Below are 15,585 nucleotides of genomic sequence, written 5' to 3' on the forward strand. Positions count from 1 at the left end.
TTTGTTGATTAAGGAGAGAAAACACAACTGGGAGATTGTTGCATTTATCCAGATGTAAGGTTCACAAATAATTCATCCCTTTATATGCCAGATACTCTATCAATGCTGTATCTACTTAGCCTGCCTTTTCTAGAGCAATGCAATTTCCATGTGGGATGGCTGTGATCTAGGAGTGACCAAAGTCCTCTTGTGCTTTGTTTTTGAAACTGATGCAGTATATACTGGTGAGAGAGAGACAGAGACAGAAAGACAGAGAGAGAGAGAGAGAGAGAGAGATTGAACACAGTGTTTCCATGTATTGCCGTACCCTTCCTCTTGATTTGCAGCCATAGCTGTGGTTGGCAGAGCCCAGCACTTTCTGTAATTCTGCCCTTGACATCATGCTGTTCTTTGAGCTTTGGTTGGGAAAGCATTCCTGGTTTATGGACATCGTCTTGCAGGTTGGCTATGGTTCTTTTTCTTATCTGGAATGGGTTGACTCCACCTATGTACTTCCCTCTCTCTACTAAGGAAGGTCTACCTGAGACAACAAACAGGTCCTTTAAAACTTTTTATGGTGAAAAAACCAGAAACCTTTCATGGTTGATGATCCCAGCCCAAAACAGCTGACCAAATCTGAACAACTAATGTATTTTAGATTCAGTAGAATAATTGTCCTTTCCATCTGTGTGTGACAAGGCTGGCATAAGATACAACTTGGGCCTTGCTTTTTATTCTAGCTCATCTGGGTGCAAGGACACACACCAAGTACTTCCCTGTAGTACTGTTTTCACGGTCTCCAGATCTTCCTAAAACCCTATTCAAAGTGACCACATGGCCTGCAATCTAGTGGAGAGTGGGATAGTCCCTAAGTGTCCCTGGTCAGAGGATCTGTCTGCATTTACCACACCTGCATGCCCAGCTGCCCTCTTGGAGGCGTACTTCTGCTTCTTCAAATGCCTTTGGTGGTTGGGGGCAGCCCTGAAGTGAAGACACAAGAGAAGATGGCAAGAGAAGCCCCAGCTCTGAGAAACAGCTGGGCAAGGGCAGCTCTCCTTAGGGAAACTGACCCCCATCTGCTGAATGTTACTTTAGAGTTCTTTCCTACTGAAGAGCTTCATGTTGGTTACTTTGTTTGTTTTTTTTCCCCCTTTTATGTGAAACAGAAATTGAACTAGATCTGAAGACATTAAAAAGTGTCTGGGTAGGGGGCTGGAGGGAGAAGGGGGTTTCCTCAGAGGATGGAATGTCCCAAGAGAAATTTCACTGATTGTGAGAGGGGAAGTCCATTTCATATGACATAATGGTGTCATTGTTCAACACCTTGTTGGACAATTTGTTAATATTTATCATTATTTTGATTTGGCATTCATCATGAAAACCCTGTGAATTACAGAAAGACCATTATACATAAAGTGCTACTCAGGCTAGACAATAGATCAGGGTCATTTTCTTTCTTATCCACGGCAGGGCATTTGTGTTTTCTCACTGACCATCTCTTGGTCTGCAGGAGACCACCTGCCTCCACCCAGACAAGACAGTTTCACTCAGAGCTGCATATTGCTCTTCAAAGACTGGCACCTTTCCAGTGCTAGTCGGCCTGCACTTTTTGCCATCTCTGTCATACCTGTGTGTCCTTTCTATGCAGGGCTTCAACTCCAGATCTGCGTAGACAACCACTAGCACAGGAGCAAGTGCTGCAAGGAGGATCAAGCCACTGTAGCACGAGGTGTATTCAGTTCACAGGAAGTTAGGGTGTGTTTCTCTTTCACCTCTCATACATCCAGTAACCCCTGAAAGAGGGCAGGAAAGTCTGAGGCAATGCTCGCCCTGATTCACCAGCACACAACTTGCATACTGTACAGACTAGAGCAAAGTCTCAATCTAAAAACATTTATATTTGGCTTTATAATGGCATCAGTTTCTCCCCCATTCTGCTCCAGAATACAAGGGAGTGCTTACTTTACCTCTCTTGCAATTAAAGGGTCCATGATGGTGCTTTTACCCTTTCAAAGGCACAGTTTGTCTTCAAGGTGATGTGAGATCTCTGTCTCTAAACATAGAAAACTTTGTGACTTTAAATAGCAGTCTCCTCTCCTGCTTGTCAAGGTTTTGTAAGGCAGCCCAAGGGCAAGTGCAGTGGTTGGTTAGAGAGATAGATAATTGATATATAAGACAGTATGGTATGTGGACATCTTTCCTCACTGCAGTGCTTTTAAAAATGTGTATAATTTTTTGAAGTGTAGTCATTTACAATATTGTGTTGGTTTCATGTGTATAGCTAAGTGATTCAGTTATATATATTACACATTTTTTTAAAATTAATTTATTTTATTTTTGGCTGTGTTGGGTCTTCATTTCTGTGCGAGGGCTTTCTCTAGTTGCGGCGAGCGGGGGCCACTCTTCATCGCGGTGCGCGAGCCTCTCACCTGTCGCGGCCTCTCTTGTTGCGGAGCACGGGCTCCAGACGCGCAGGCTCAGTAATTGTGGCTCACGGGCCCAGTTGTTCCGCGGCATGTGGGATCTTCCCAGACCAGGGCTCGAACCCGTGTCCCCTGCATTGGCAGGCAGATTCTCAACCACTGCGCCACCAGGGAAACCCAATTACACATTTTCAGATTATTTTCCATTATAGGTTATTGCAAGATATTGAATATAATAAAAAAATGTACAATTTAAGGTGAACTTTTGCTTTTAAAATCTCACTATTTTCATTGCAGTCATAACAACCAAGCAAATGGGGCAGGAAGCTCTCTGCTTTGTGGTTATTTTATTCAAGCCATGTATGAAGTTTCTTTTTGGTATAAAGGTATGTGTGTGGTTTTTTTCCTTGAGTAATAGTAACTCTAGAACTTCAGAGTCAGTATAAGTGTTGATTCTGATCTCCAGAATTACATATCTGGCTAAGATAGGGCTGCAGAGGTAAAATGTCTACTCTGTGGTAGGCAGAACTACCTTGAAACAGACCATGCTCTCTTCTAGTTGTTAAGTGTAAAGTTTCACTGAGTTAAGATAATAATCCCTTAGCCCTCTTTACCTATTTCCTAAAAAAATATGTGGTTTTAGTTTGTATCAGTCACTTTCTGTTCTTTTTAATTTTATGAAATTTCTTATTTCTAAAATGTTTAGTGATCACATAAAAAAGAGGGGACAGTTTGGTCCTTTCACTCAGTATAAAGCATCTGTCATGAGTGTTACTATCTTGTCCCAGTTTGCCCAGGATTTCCCTCATTTTAGAACTGGAAGTCCTGTGTCCCCGGAAGCCCTTTAATCCTTGGCAATCCAGGACAGCTGGTTACCCTCGATCTATGATGTATTTTGGGGAAATACACATTAGCTTTAAATAAGAAAAAATACTTAATAGTTATTTAAGCACCTTCCTCTTTATTTACAAATAGTTCCAGGTGTGAAATGTTGAAAAGGAGCAGCTGTCTCCCATTACTGGACAGAGCCAGGCTGTCTTCAGCTGCTTCTATGTGGCAGGAGCTGGTCTCTCCTCAACAGTTATAGCAGCTGCTACTTTCCAGAAGGGAAGTATTGGCTAAAGAAAAGTCAATGTCAGTATTTCTCCCTGAAGAAAAATGCATATTGATCTTCCTTAAAACAAATCAGTAGTTGTGTTAGGTTCAATTTGAATATTTTCCCTAGAAACTATCTCAGAGTAACCATGAGAGCCTAATAGATTTTTCTTATAATGTTAAATTGACGAGATCACAATGCTTGAAAGAGTACTTGTTTCAAGGAAAATGGACAGTTTCCTAAAAGCAGTTAGATTTTCATGAAGTGGAGTGTTTGGGTACATAAATGCTTTAATTGAGCATCTTCTTTCTCCCCTTAAATCCCCCTCACCGCCTACTGTCCCTCAGCCTAGTTACTGCTCCCCAGGTAACATGGCCTTAGATATCCTTTTGCAACCCCATTTCCAAGCATTAAGGTGACATTTTTATTCATTCGACCAACATTTATTGAAAACCTACTATGTTCTAGGCATTGTGCCAGAAGCTGAGGATACAGAAATAAAAACAAAACTGCCCCACACTTAACTCACATTTATTTATAAGTTCATTGGAAATAGGGACTTACACATAAATAATTTCCATGTAATATGATATACTCTGAGTTTGTAAAACTTGCTTTTTGGAACTTAGAGGAGGCACTCAGAACTGCCTTAGCTGGCTCTTCTTTTCTATAAAAATAAGCATCGTATCTTAATAAGGAAGAGGCGGTTAGGACACAGACACACACAAAGGGAAGACCTTATGAGGACACAGGGAGAAGACGGCTGTCTACACACCAAGGAGAGAGGCCTCAGGAGGAACCAACCCTGCTGGCACCTTGGTCTTGGAATTCCAGCTTCCAGAACTGTGAGACAATAATGTTCTGCTGTTAAAAGAAATAACAGATGTTGTCTGTCCGGTCTGTGGTACTTTGTTATGGCAGCAGTTCTAGCAAACTAATACAGAGAAGGAAGCAGCCACTGCCAGAACCATGACTTTGTCAGGGAGGCCATGGGGAAGAGATACCCTAGCCTCTCTCTCTAACTGCTCTCTGATCTCACTTAAAAAATAAACCTACCTGGAGGCCAGCAAAGGAGCCCAAGTGGTTTGTTCCACATGTACACTCTCCCAGGGCACTTGCAGGACAGAGAAGGGTAAGAATGGATTCGGGGGGACAAATAGAAAATGATCAGCAAAGACATCTCATCAAGTTTTGAAAAATCAAGAAGGGCTTCATGGAGGAGGTGACTCTTGAACTGAGTGTGGAATACTAAATGAGTTAATATGAATAGAGTACTTAGAAGCTTACTTGTACCATAATATGCGTTGTGTGTGTTGTCGTTTTTACCACTATACCCTTTCTATTTATTATTTCTAGTTCATCGTAGCAGTCCAGGAAGGTTGGTATTATTTTCCCCTTTTTACAGATAAGAGAATTAGGCTCAAAGAGGTTGAGCAAATGGCTAAGCCAGTTTTCATACTCAAGCCTGCCTGGCTCAGAAGCCACCAGTCCAGGTTGCATCCCTGATAGCCATCAGCCAGATGATGAAGCCTGAATAAAGGACAGTTCCGAAAGAGGATGTTATAGACACAAAGGCATGTTGGCAAGAGAGACTGTGGCACCTTTGGGGACCTGAGGTGGTTTACCAAGGTAGCAGCATAGAATGCAAAGTGGAGAGAGGCAAGACATCAGTGGAAGGGGGGCAGAGCCTGTTTAAAGACATCTTCATATGCCATGCCAGGAAGTTTAGACTCCCTCTCAGAGATGCTGGGGACCCTTTGCAGGATTTGGATTTTAGAATGAGCATCTTGAGGGCTTTTTGGAGTATGTCATATTTTAGTAGGTGAGACTGAAGATGGGGAGATCACTTAGAAGGCCATTGCCTGGTGAAAAATAATGAGAGCCTTAAATAAAGATTGGCAGAGGGGATGGAGAGAAGGGCTGGTTGGGGAAAAGGGAAGAGGGAGAATTCGTAGGACTTGAAGATTAATTGGATATAGGAAATTGGAAAGGGAGAAGAGCAAAGGGTTACCCCCAGGTTTCTAGCTTTGGTAACTGTATAGATGGTGGCGCCATTCACAAGGGTGGGAACACAGGAGGAGGAACAGGGTTGGTGGGAGAGTGATGATTATTGTCTGGACATGCCGAGTTTCAGATACTTCTGGGTTATCCAGGTAGAAAATACAGAGCTAAATTACTCCAGAAAATACAGAAAACCCAACGATTACTTAAGTTTTGTTGTATCTTACAGCATAAATCACAATATTTTGATTGCTCTAAAAAGTGATTATTTTTCCTACCTTTGTTCTGAGAGATAAGCAAATACCACCATGATTAGGTCATAGTTATAAGCATGTTATTTCAATGATTTTTTAAACAAACAATTATTGTTCCAATTTTACATAAAGTACTAAAATAGGTATTGGGAGATAGGAAGGTAATAGTGAAAGATGAATAAAATAGAGTCTTCCAGGAATAGCTGATGGAGTTACAAAAATGAAACAGAAGAGTGACCCAAAGAGGATGGAATTAAATATGGGCATGGTATGTCTCAAGTTTTCCAACTGAACACTAGCCTGATGACTAAGCTACTCATAAATCACATTCCAGTTATGTTGTCAGCAATAGAAAATAATAATAGGAATAAGGGCCAGATAAAGGCAACAACTCTTAAGCCCCACTGGTAGAGCAAATTATACATGTCATGCAGTAGGCCTCTTTCTAGTGTATCATTTCAAATGAGCTCCAATAGGCAACAAATAATGAGGAAGTGAACTATGCAATACCGAAACTTGTAAAGATAATAAAGATGCCTGTGTATTCTAAATAAGAGACTCCAAAGATGGTTTTATGAGATCTTAATTCGAAATGATTTATTTTATCATCCACCTCAACTTCAGTGGCTTGGTAGTTCTGACAACCCTAATTATGGTCAGCAGGTATTCCTCTGGTGCCAAGTAGTATAAAAGAGAGACAGCCTCCTTGAAAAATGGCCCTCAGTCCTCCTAAAAGTCCCTTGCAAAAACATACTGTTGGTCAAACAAATGCCCCTGATATATATTTGGATAATAAGAAAGATAAGGCACCATGCATTTTCTTTATTGCAATAAAAAAACTATGTACTTTGTTATGTCCTAATTGAAATTTCACTTAAGACATAAAAAATAGAAAGGCAAGGAGTTCTAAACATACAGAAGACAAGGAGTTTTGCTCCTACTCTAACAAGTAAAAACTAGATAAACTATATAATTATAACTTTTCTTGAACCCATCAGAGACCTGAGGTCACAGGTAAACTAAATAGCCCCAAGTCCAAGGAAAGGTAGGCCCTTTCAAGGATAGACAGGATACAAGCACTTGCCCACCCATGGTAGAACATAGCAGGAAAAGATATCGGGCACCGTACAAGTAGGTAAGAGCTAAAATTTTGGTAACAGATTGCTAGAGGCCAAGTACGAGTGAAAGGCCCCCAGGTGACATGAGGAGACTCTGTGCCCACTCACAGGCTCCTCCCCACAGACTTCCATCCGATCCCTATGGGTGCGACTGGGGCTGGGGGTAGGAGGTGGAAGGCAACCCCTGTGGGGCGCAGACGTGGAGGAGGGGAGTGCTGCCAGCCCAGGGAAATCCGAGTCCCATCCAGGCCTTTCTCCCCTTTGCGACCAAAGCTTTACGTTCCTGGGAGAGGGACATGCACAAAGGAGCATGCGTTGTGTCTGAGGAAAGATTAAAAATAAAAACCATCTATCTTTGGGGGAGGGACAGAAAACAGTCCTGGCCCAGGATCCCATACCAGTACCTTGGAGGGCTCCTGCCACTGGGAGAGGGCTGGGAACTGCAACACTAGGGTTACCAGATTTAGCAAGTAAAACTAGAGCTAAATCTGAATTTCACAAAAACAATAAAAGAAATTCTGTGTAAATATGTCACCTCCCAGTGGTAGACGGCCGTGGCTTGTTCCTTAGCGCTCACTATCTTTGTGATGGGAAACAGGAGAATGCTTTGTTGTCCTGGTCTAGCTTCAGTCTCAGATGGGTCCAGTGTGCCTGGGACTCCAGGACAGGGCTTCCCCTCTTCCCATGGAGTCAAATTATTCTGCATATGTTTGGCAGCTCAAGTATGGGTAGGGTTGTCAGGAAAAAAAAAAATTAAATTTGAATTTTACATACACAACAAATAATTTTTCAGCATTAGTATGGGTTATTAACGCTTACGGTTCTATGATTCCCATTTTAACTGACCAAAAACTAAAGTTAAAAGAGGGTAACTCCCCATAATCATGTGCTGAGTAAGTGGAAAGTGTGGTATTTCTACCAGGTGGTGTGGCTTCAGGGCACCAGCACTTAACCGCTACTCCAATGTGAATTCTCTCTGTACTGTGCACACTTAACTTACAACACTGTATTTCATTAGAGATAATTACAGAGCAACCCCGCATGGATTTCTAACAACCATTTTTTAAATAATAAAATAGTTTTTAATTTTTAATAATATTAAAAATTTTTCCATACATTGAACTGATTAATAGAATCACAGATTAGAACTTACTGTTTTTTATTTCACACACTTACATTTCTAGACATCTACTGTGATTCTAATTCTGCTAAAAGAAGAACATCTGCTAAATATTTGTCTCTGCTTGGCTGAGTTTGTCTAAGTTGATGGAGGAAGCAACAAAGAGGAACCACAACTCCAGATATAATTCTGAAGAATAACAGAGAGCAATAGAGAAATTTCCTTGTCTTCTTAGAGTATAGACTACCCAAAAAAACCAAACCAAAACAAAAAAATGGTAATAGTGGGCACAGCCAGGCACATGTCTGAGAGTCTCGGGAAAGCATAGTTTCCTTTTAACTCAGAGAAGATACGGGTTTAATTTTATAAAACTAAATTCTTGAGTTACAAAAATTCTTCTAGTTCTAGGGGAGAGAAATTGAATTTCCTGAGAGAATATTATGTTAATTAATTTTCTCTTGCTGCTGTAACAATTTATCACAAACTTGGTGGCTTGAAACAAATTTATTAGCTTATAGTTCTGCAGGTTAGGGGTCTGACATGGGTTTCACTGGGCTAGAATCCAGGTGTTGGCAGGCTGCCTTCCTTTCTGGAGGTTGTAGAGGAGAATCTGGTTCCTCCTCATTGGTCTGCTGGCAGAATTCAGTCCCTGCAGTCGTAAAACCTATGTCCCTGTTTTCTTGCTGGCTGTAAGTTGAGGGCCATTTCCAGCTTCTGGAGGTCACTACATTGCTTTCTCCATCTTCAAAGCATTAGCAGCCTGAATGCTTTGCACACTGCGTTTCTCTGAACCACTCTTTCATTGTCTTCCACTTTTAAGGATTCACGTGTTTAGACTGGGCCAGGATAATATCTCTATCTCAAGGTTCTTCACCTTAATCACATCTGCAAAGTGCATTTTGCCATGTAAGGCGGCAGCATATTCACAGGGGATTGGGATGTGGACATCTTTGATTTATTCTGCCTACCATACATAGATATTCGTTAAGAATTTTGAAGCTGCAAATAGAAAACCTGACTGCTAGTGAGTTAAAGAAATAGGAATTATTTTTCTGTGATAGAATGGGGTCTGGAGGCAGTGAGATTGGGTTTGGGTGCCCATCAGGGTCTGGCCTCTTTCATCTTTCTGCTCCACGATCTTTAGTGTTTTGACTTCCTGATGTAGCTGCAGTCCCAGGCACTATGTCTGCTTTCAAGGTTAGAAAACAGAGGGAGAGCTATTACAGAATCTCTCCTTCAAACTTCCTTATGTATCTTTGATCAGAACAGGGTCATGTGGCCACCCTTGTTGCAAGAAAGGATAAAAAATAGAGTACCTGGCAAAGATGAACTATATTGTCTGGAAAGTCTTAGAGCAATTATAATTCATCTCATGAGACCATCATGGGAAATATCTGGGGGTTTTAAGCAAAGAAGAATAGGGGAGGGTTCTTGAGTAGGCAATGAACAATGAGTTGTCTCACAGAATCAAAGGAAAAATAAAGCAACCAATAGTCAGAAGAGAAATTCCCAGCATGTCTCCAAGGATCTGAGCAAGAGGGATTTGTGAAGCTTTTCCCTAGATAATACAATAATGTGACTCTCCTCCAACAACTCCTAATATAAATCTGCGTTTTTACTTCTAGACTTTAAATCCCTGGGAGAAAAAAATTTGATTGGCCCAGGTTAGGTGAGATACCCACCCCTGAGTTTATCAATTATGACCCTGAAGTCAGGGACATTTAGTGCAGACAAGGCCTAACCCTGGACATCTAACCCTGTGTATTGAAGACTATTCTAGAGCAATGGTAATTGTTAGATGAACCTTTAGCAAAGTGATGTCTGTGAATGCTAAAAAAGTAAATATGGATGAAACTTAAAAATTGAAATTCTGACTAGATGACTGGGTCATGATTTTATTATGTGATAATGATGGCCAACACAGTGTAGTGGCAGAAGTTTTTCCAAATAACATGGAAATATATTCACTAAGTTAAATTAATGTTTACATCTCATTTAACTCATTTGGTGAGAACTAAAGGTAATGTGCTAATGCAAGAAATGTCTAGTGATGATTCTACCAAAAATATGAAGCATATGAATAAGGTTTTGCACTAATACTTCAGAAGTGGTAACCTTTACTGTTGCCTGTTTATCCCTCTCAAAACTATTTACCTGTATGGAGGATTCTATTAACATCATACTCAATGGTGAAAAGCTGAAAGCTTTTTCTCTAAGCTCAGGAACAAGACAAGGATGCCTCCTCTTGCCACTTTTATTTAACATAATACTGGAATTCCTAGCCAGAGCAACTAGGAAGAAAAAGAAATAAATGACATCCAAATCGAAAAGAAAGAAGGAAAACTCTCTATCTGCAGATGACATAATATTATATATAGAAAATCCTAAAAGACTCCACCAACACTGTTAGAACTAATAAACAAGTAAAGTTGCATGAGACAAAATCAATATACAAAAGTCAGTTGTATTTCTATACACTAGCAATGAACTATCAGAAAGACAAATGAAGAAAAGAATGCCATTTACAATTGTATCAAAAAAAAATAAAGTACGTAGGAATAAATTTAACCAGGAAGGTGAAAGACCTATATTCTGAAAACTATAAGACATGGAGAAAAGAAATTGAAGATGACACAAATAAATGGAAAGATATTCTGTTCTCATAAATTTGAAGAATTAATATTGTTAAAATGTCCATGCTACTCAAAGCAATGTACAGATTTAATGTCATCCCTATCAAAATTTCAATGGCATTTTTTCCCCAAAGAAATAGAATAAACAATTCTAGAAGTTGTATGGAACCACAGAAGACCCCAAATAGCCAAAGCCATCTTGAGAAAGAAGAACAAAGCTGGAGGCATCACACTTCCTGATTTCAAACTATATTACAAGGCTATGGCTTTGTAATATAGTATAGACTAGGCATAAAAACAGACACATAGATCAAGGGAACAGAATATAGAGCCAAAAAATAAACCCACGCACATATGGCCAATTAATTTATGATGAAAGAGTAAAGAATATACAATGGGGAAAAGATAGTCTCTTCAATAAGTGGTGTTTGGAAGACTGGACAGCCACATGCCAAAGAATGAAACTGGACCCTTATCTTATACCATACACAAGAAAATCAACTCAAAATGGATTAAAGACTTGAACGTAAGAACTGAAACGATACAACTCCTAGGAGAAAACACTGAGGGTAAACCCTTTGACATAGGCCTTGACAAAATTTTTTTGTATTTGATACCAAAAACAAAGGCAACGAAAGCAAAAATAAACAAATGAGACTGTATCAAACTAAAAAGCTTCTGCACAGCAAAGGAAAACATCACCTAAATAAAAAGGTAACATACAGAATGGGATAAAATATTTGCAAATCATATATCTGATAAGGGGTTAATATCCAAATATATAAAACTCATACACCTCAACAACATAAAAAGAAACAATCTGAACTACAAAGTGGGCAAAAGAACTAGACATTTTTCCAAAGAAGACATACAGATGGCCAATAAGTACATGAAAAAATGCTTAACATCACTAATCATCAGAGAAATGCAAATCAAAACCACAATGATTTATCACCTCACACATATTGGTATGACTGTCATCAAAAAGATAAGAGATAACAAATGCAGGCAAGGATGTGAAGAAAAAGAATCCCTGTGCACCATCGGTGGGAATGTAAACGGGTACACCACAGTGGAAAATGGTGTGGAGTTTCCTCAAAAAGTTAAAAATAAGACTACCATATGACCCAGCAATTCCACTACTTGGTATATGTCTGAAGGAAATGAAATCACTACATCACTGTCTCAAAGAGATGGCTGCACCCAATATTCACTGCAGCATTTTCAAAATAGCCTAGGTTGGGAACCAATCTAAGTGTCCATTAATGGATCAATGGATAAAGAAAATGTGATTCTATAGATCTATATCTATAATAGAATATTATTTAGCCATTAAAAAATCCTGCCATTTGTGACAACATGGATGGACCTTGAGGGCATTGTGCTAAGTGAAATAAGTCACGCAGAGAAAGACAAACACAGTATGATCTCACTTATATGTGGGGAAAAAAAAAAAAACCTCAGAGAAAAGGAGAATAGATTGGTATTTGCCAGAAGCAGTGGGTGGGCGTGGGAGAAGTAGGTGAGGGTGGTCAAAAGGTACAAACTTTCAGTTATGAGATAAATAAGTTCTGCAGATATAATAATGAACAGCATGGTGACTATAGTTATTAATACTGTATATTTCAAAGTTGCTAAGATAGTCGATCTTAATAGTTCTTATCACAGAAGAAAACATTCGTAACTATGTGAGGTGATATGTGTTAGCTAAGCTTATTGTGATGTCATTTCACAATATATACATATATCAAATTATTATGTTGTATAGCTAAAACTAATACCATGTTATGTGTTAATTATATCTCAATAAAACAAACAAACAAAAAAGAATTAGAGAAATGGAGGAGGAGCTGGTATTATAGGAACCACAAAAATAAAAGAGGTTCTGACAAAAGGGAAATTCTTGATATATTTTTCCATTTAAATAAAACACACAGTACAGCCAAGGATATCAAGGAGAAGCGCTGGAAAGAGAAAAAAAAAAAACCCTACAAAGATTAAATTTTTGTAGCATTTGTTAACTTATCACACAGTGGAAAGAACATAGGCTATGGCATCAAACAGATTTCAGTTTAAATCTTGCTACACTCAACAGCCATGTAACCCCGGGCAAGTTGCTAAAGTGAGTCAGTCATCTCAGGCGTAGTGTGTGACAAGATACCACCTAGCACAGTTATGAGAATTAAGTGATATGTATGAAAGTGGCTAGTGTATGTAGCTAGGAGCCCAGGAATCCACTGGTTACCTGCCTTTGGTTCAGCAGGTCTGAGCCTAGACCTGGGTATCTGTGTTTTAAAAAGTTCCCTGGGTGATTATACTGCATGGGCAGGGCAAAGAAACATGTAAACAACTCAGTGTCTTGCACATGGTAAGTACTTGGTGGTCGTTTTTATGTACAGAATATAAGGATTCTATCATCTTTATTAAGGCTGTTGTGACTTTTTAAATTAAGCACAATGACAAGACCTGTCCTAAATAAGCAGCTCAGATTTTCTTTTTTCTGCCATGAGAGAGAGCAAGAGGGATGGAAGGAAGGATGGAGGAAGGCAGGGAGAGAGAGAGAAAACTAAAATGAACAAAGGAAAAATATAAATGCTATTTATGGTCTAAATCTGTACCATGGCATTTAAAGATTAAACATGAGAGATGTCAAAGGTCTTTAACATGTGGTCATGTATAATTTTGCTGAGGCAAATTTGAATCATTTTTGCTTTATAATGTGTAGGACCAAGTCACTTAGTTGATATGTGTGCTTACCCACTGATCAGTATCCAAATTTCGTTTAGGGTTTGTTGTGCTCTATTCATCACCATAAATAGGTAAAAGCTTTGTTCTTTGTGAGATGGCCTCAGAAGAAATTCAACTGCTGTGACACAAAGATATTTGCAAATTTGGGGAAATGGAAAAGGTCTCAAAATAATCTAGCAAATGTCAAAGATTTATTACACTATACATTTTTTAACATAAGGGAAAGGTCTCATTCCATTTCACAAATAGTTTTCAACAATAAAATGTCACATGTAAAGGTCAGAGTGCATGGCATATAATGCTCCCAATATTTCAAAAGTTTGTCTGCCTTTCTTCATAGGGAAAAAAACAAAACAAAACAGCAGACCTTGGGGAATGGAGAGAATCTAATTTCCAGAGTCATCGTATTATAAGATTCAAATGTCCAGGTTTCAACAACAACAACAAATTATAAGGCATACAAAGAAACAGGAAAGTATGACCCATGCAGAGAGACAAAATATATGGATAGAAATGATTCCTGAGGAAGACCAAATGCCAGACTTGACAAAGTCTTTAAAGCAACTTTCTTAAAGATGCTCAAAGAGCTAAAGGAAGACATGGACAAAGTCAGGAAAACAATGTATGGACAGAATAGAAATATCAATAAAGACACAGAAAGCATAAAAGGAACAAAAACAAATCCTGAAATTGAAAAGTATAACTGAAATGAAAAATTCACTAAAGGGGTTCGAAAGCATATTTGAGCAGGCAGAAGAAAGAATCAGTAGACTTGAAGAAAGGACAATTGAAATGATCAAGTCTAAGGAACAGAAAGGAAAAAGGTTGAAGAAACAGGAATAGAGCCTAAGGGATCTGTGGAACATCATCAAGAAAAGGAACATATGCATTGTCCCAGAAGAGGAGAGAGAGAAAGGCGCAGAGAGATATTTGAAGAAATAATGACTAAAAACTTCCCAAATTTGAAGCAAGTTATGAATCTTCAAATCCAAGAAGCTCAATGGACTCCAAGCAGGATAAATTCAAAGACATTCACACTGAGGCAAGTTACACTCAAACTGTTGAAAAACAAAGACAAAGAGTATCTTGAAAGTAGAAGAGAGAAGTTATTCATCACACACATGACACCCAGAAGCCTTGGAGACCAGAAGGCATTGGGTTGAGATAATTAAAGTGCTGAGAGAAGAAAACTGTCAACTGAGAATTCTACATTTAGCAAAACTCTTCTTCAAAAATAAAGGAGAAATTAAGACATTTCCAGATAAACAAAAGCTGAGGGGGATCATTAGCATCTGACCTCCTTGCAAGAAATGCTAAAGGAAATTCTTCAGGTTGAAATAAAAGGATGCTAGACAGGAACTCAAAGCCATTTGAAGAAATAAATGTTTCCAGTAAAAATAAATACATAGGCATTATAAAAAACTAGTATTATTGTATTTTTGGTTTGTAACTCTTCTTTATTTTCTACAAGTTTTAAAAGACAAATGCATAGAAAAACAATTACTAGTCATTGTTCTACGAAACACAGTGTGCAACTTTGTAATTTGTGACAACAATAACTGTCAGAGGGTGGGGACAGAGCTGTATAGGAGCAGAGATTTTGTATGGTATTAAACTCAAACTGGTATAACCTCAAATTAGAATGTTTTAACTTTAAGATATTAAATATAACCCCCATGGTAACCACAAAGGAAATAGCTATAGTATGTACGTAGAAGGAAATGAGAAGAGAAGGAAAATGTTTCAATTAAACACAAAATAATACAGTAAGGCAGGAAATGAAGGACAAAGAAGCAATAAACCCTACAGAAAACAAATAGCAAAATGACAGAAGCAAGCCCCTCCTTATCAGTAGTTTAAATGTAAATGGATTAAACTCTCAAATGAAAAGACAGAGATTTGCAGAATGGATTTTTAAAAATAATCCAACTATATGCTGCCTACAAGGAATTCACTTTAGATTCAAAGACACAAAAGGATTTAGGGTGAAAAGATGGAAAAAGGTATTCTATGTAAATAGTAGCCAAGAGAGTTGGGGAGGTTATACTAATATCATACAAAATAGACTTAAATAAAAAAAGCCTGTAAGAGACAAAAAACTCATTATATATTAATAAGTTTCAATACAGCAAGATTATATAACCATTATACATATTTACACACCTAATAACAGGCCCTCAAAATATATATGAAGCAAAAACTGAGAGAATTTA

At 38.6% G+C, this 15,585-nt stretch overlaps 1 long non-coding RNA gene across 1 annotated transcript in view; it reads left to right on the forward strand.

The window, feature by feature from the left end:
* Nucleotides 1-15,585, forward strand: part of LOC137773450 (uncharacterized) — a 63,782-nt gene that overhangs the window by 3,991 nt on the left and 44,206 nt on the right. The gene's annotated exons all lie outside the window — the stretch shown is intronic.

Source organism: Eschrichtius robustus, chromosome 12, assembly GCF_028021215.1.
Source record: "Eschrichtius robustus isolate mEscRob2 chromosome 12, mEscRob2.pri, whole genome shotgun sequence".
In the NCBI taxonomy this organism is placed as follows: domain Eukaryota; kingdom Metazoa; phylum Chordata; class Mammalia; order Artiodactyla; family Eschrichtiidae; genus Eschrichtius; species Eschrichtius robustus.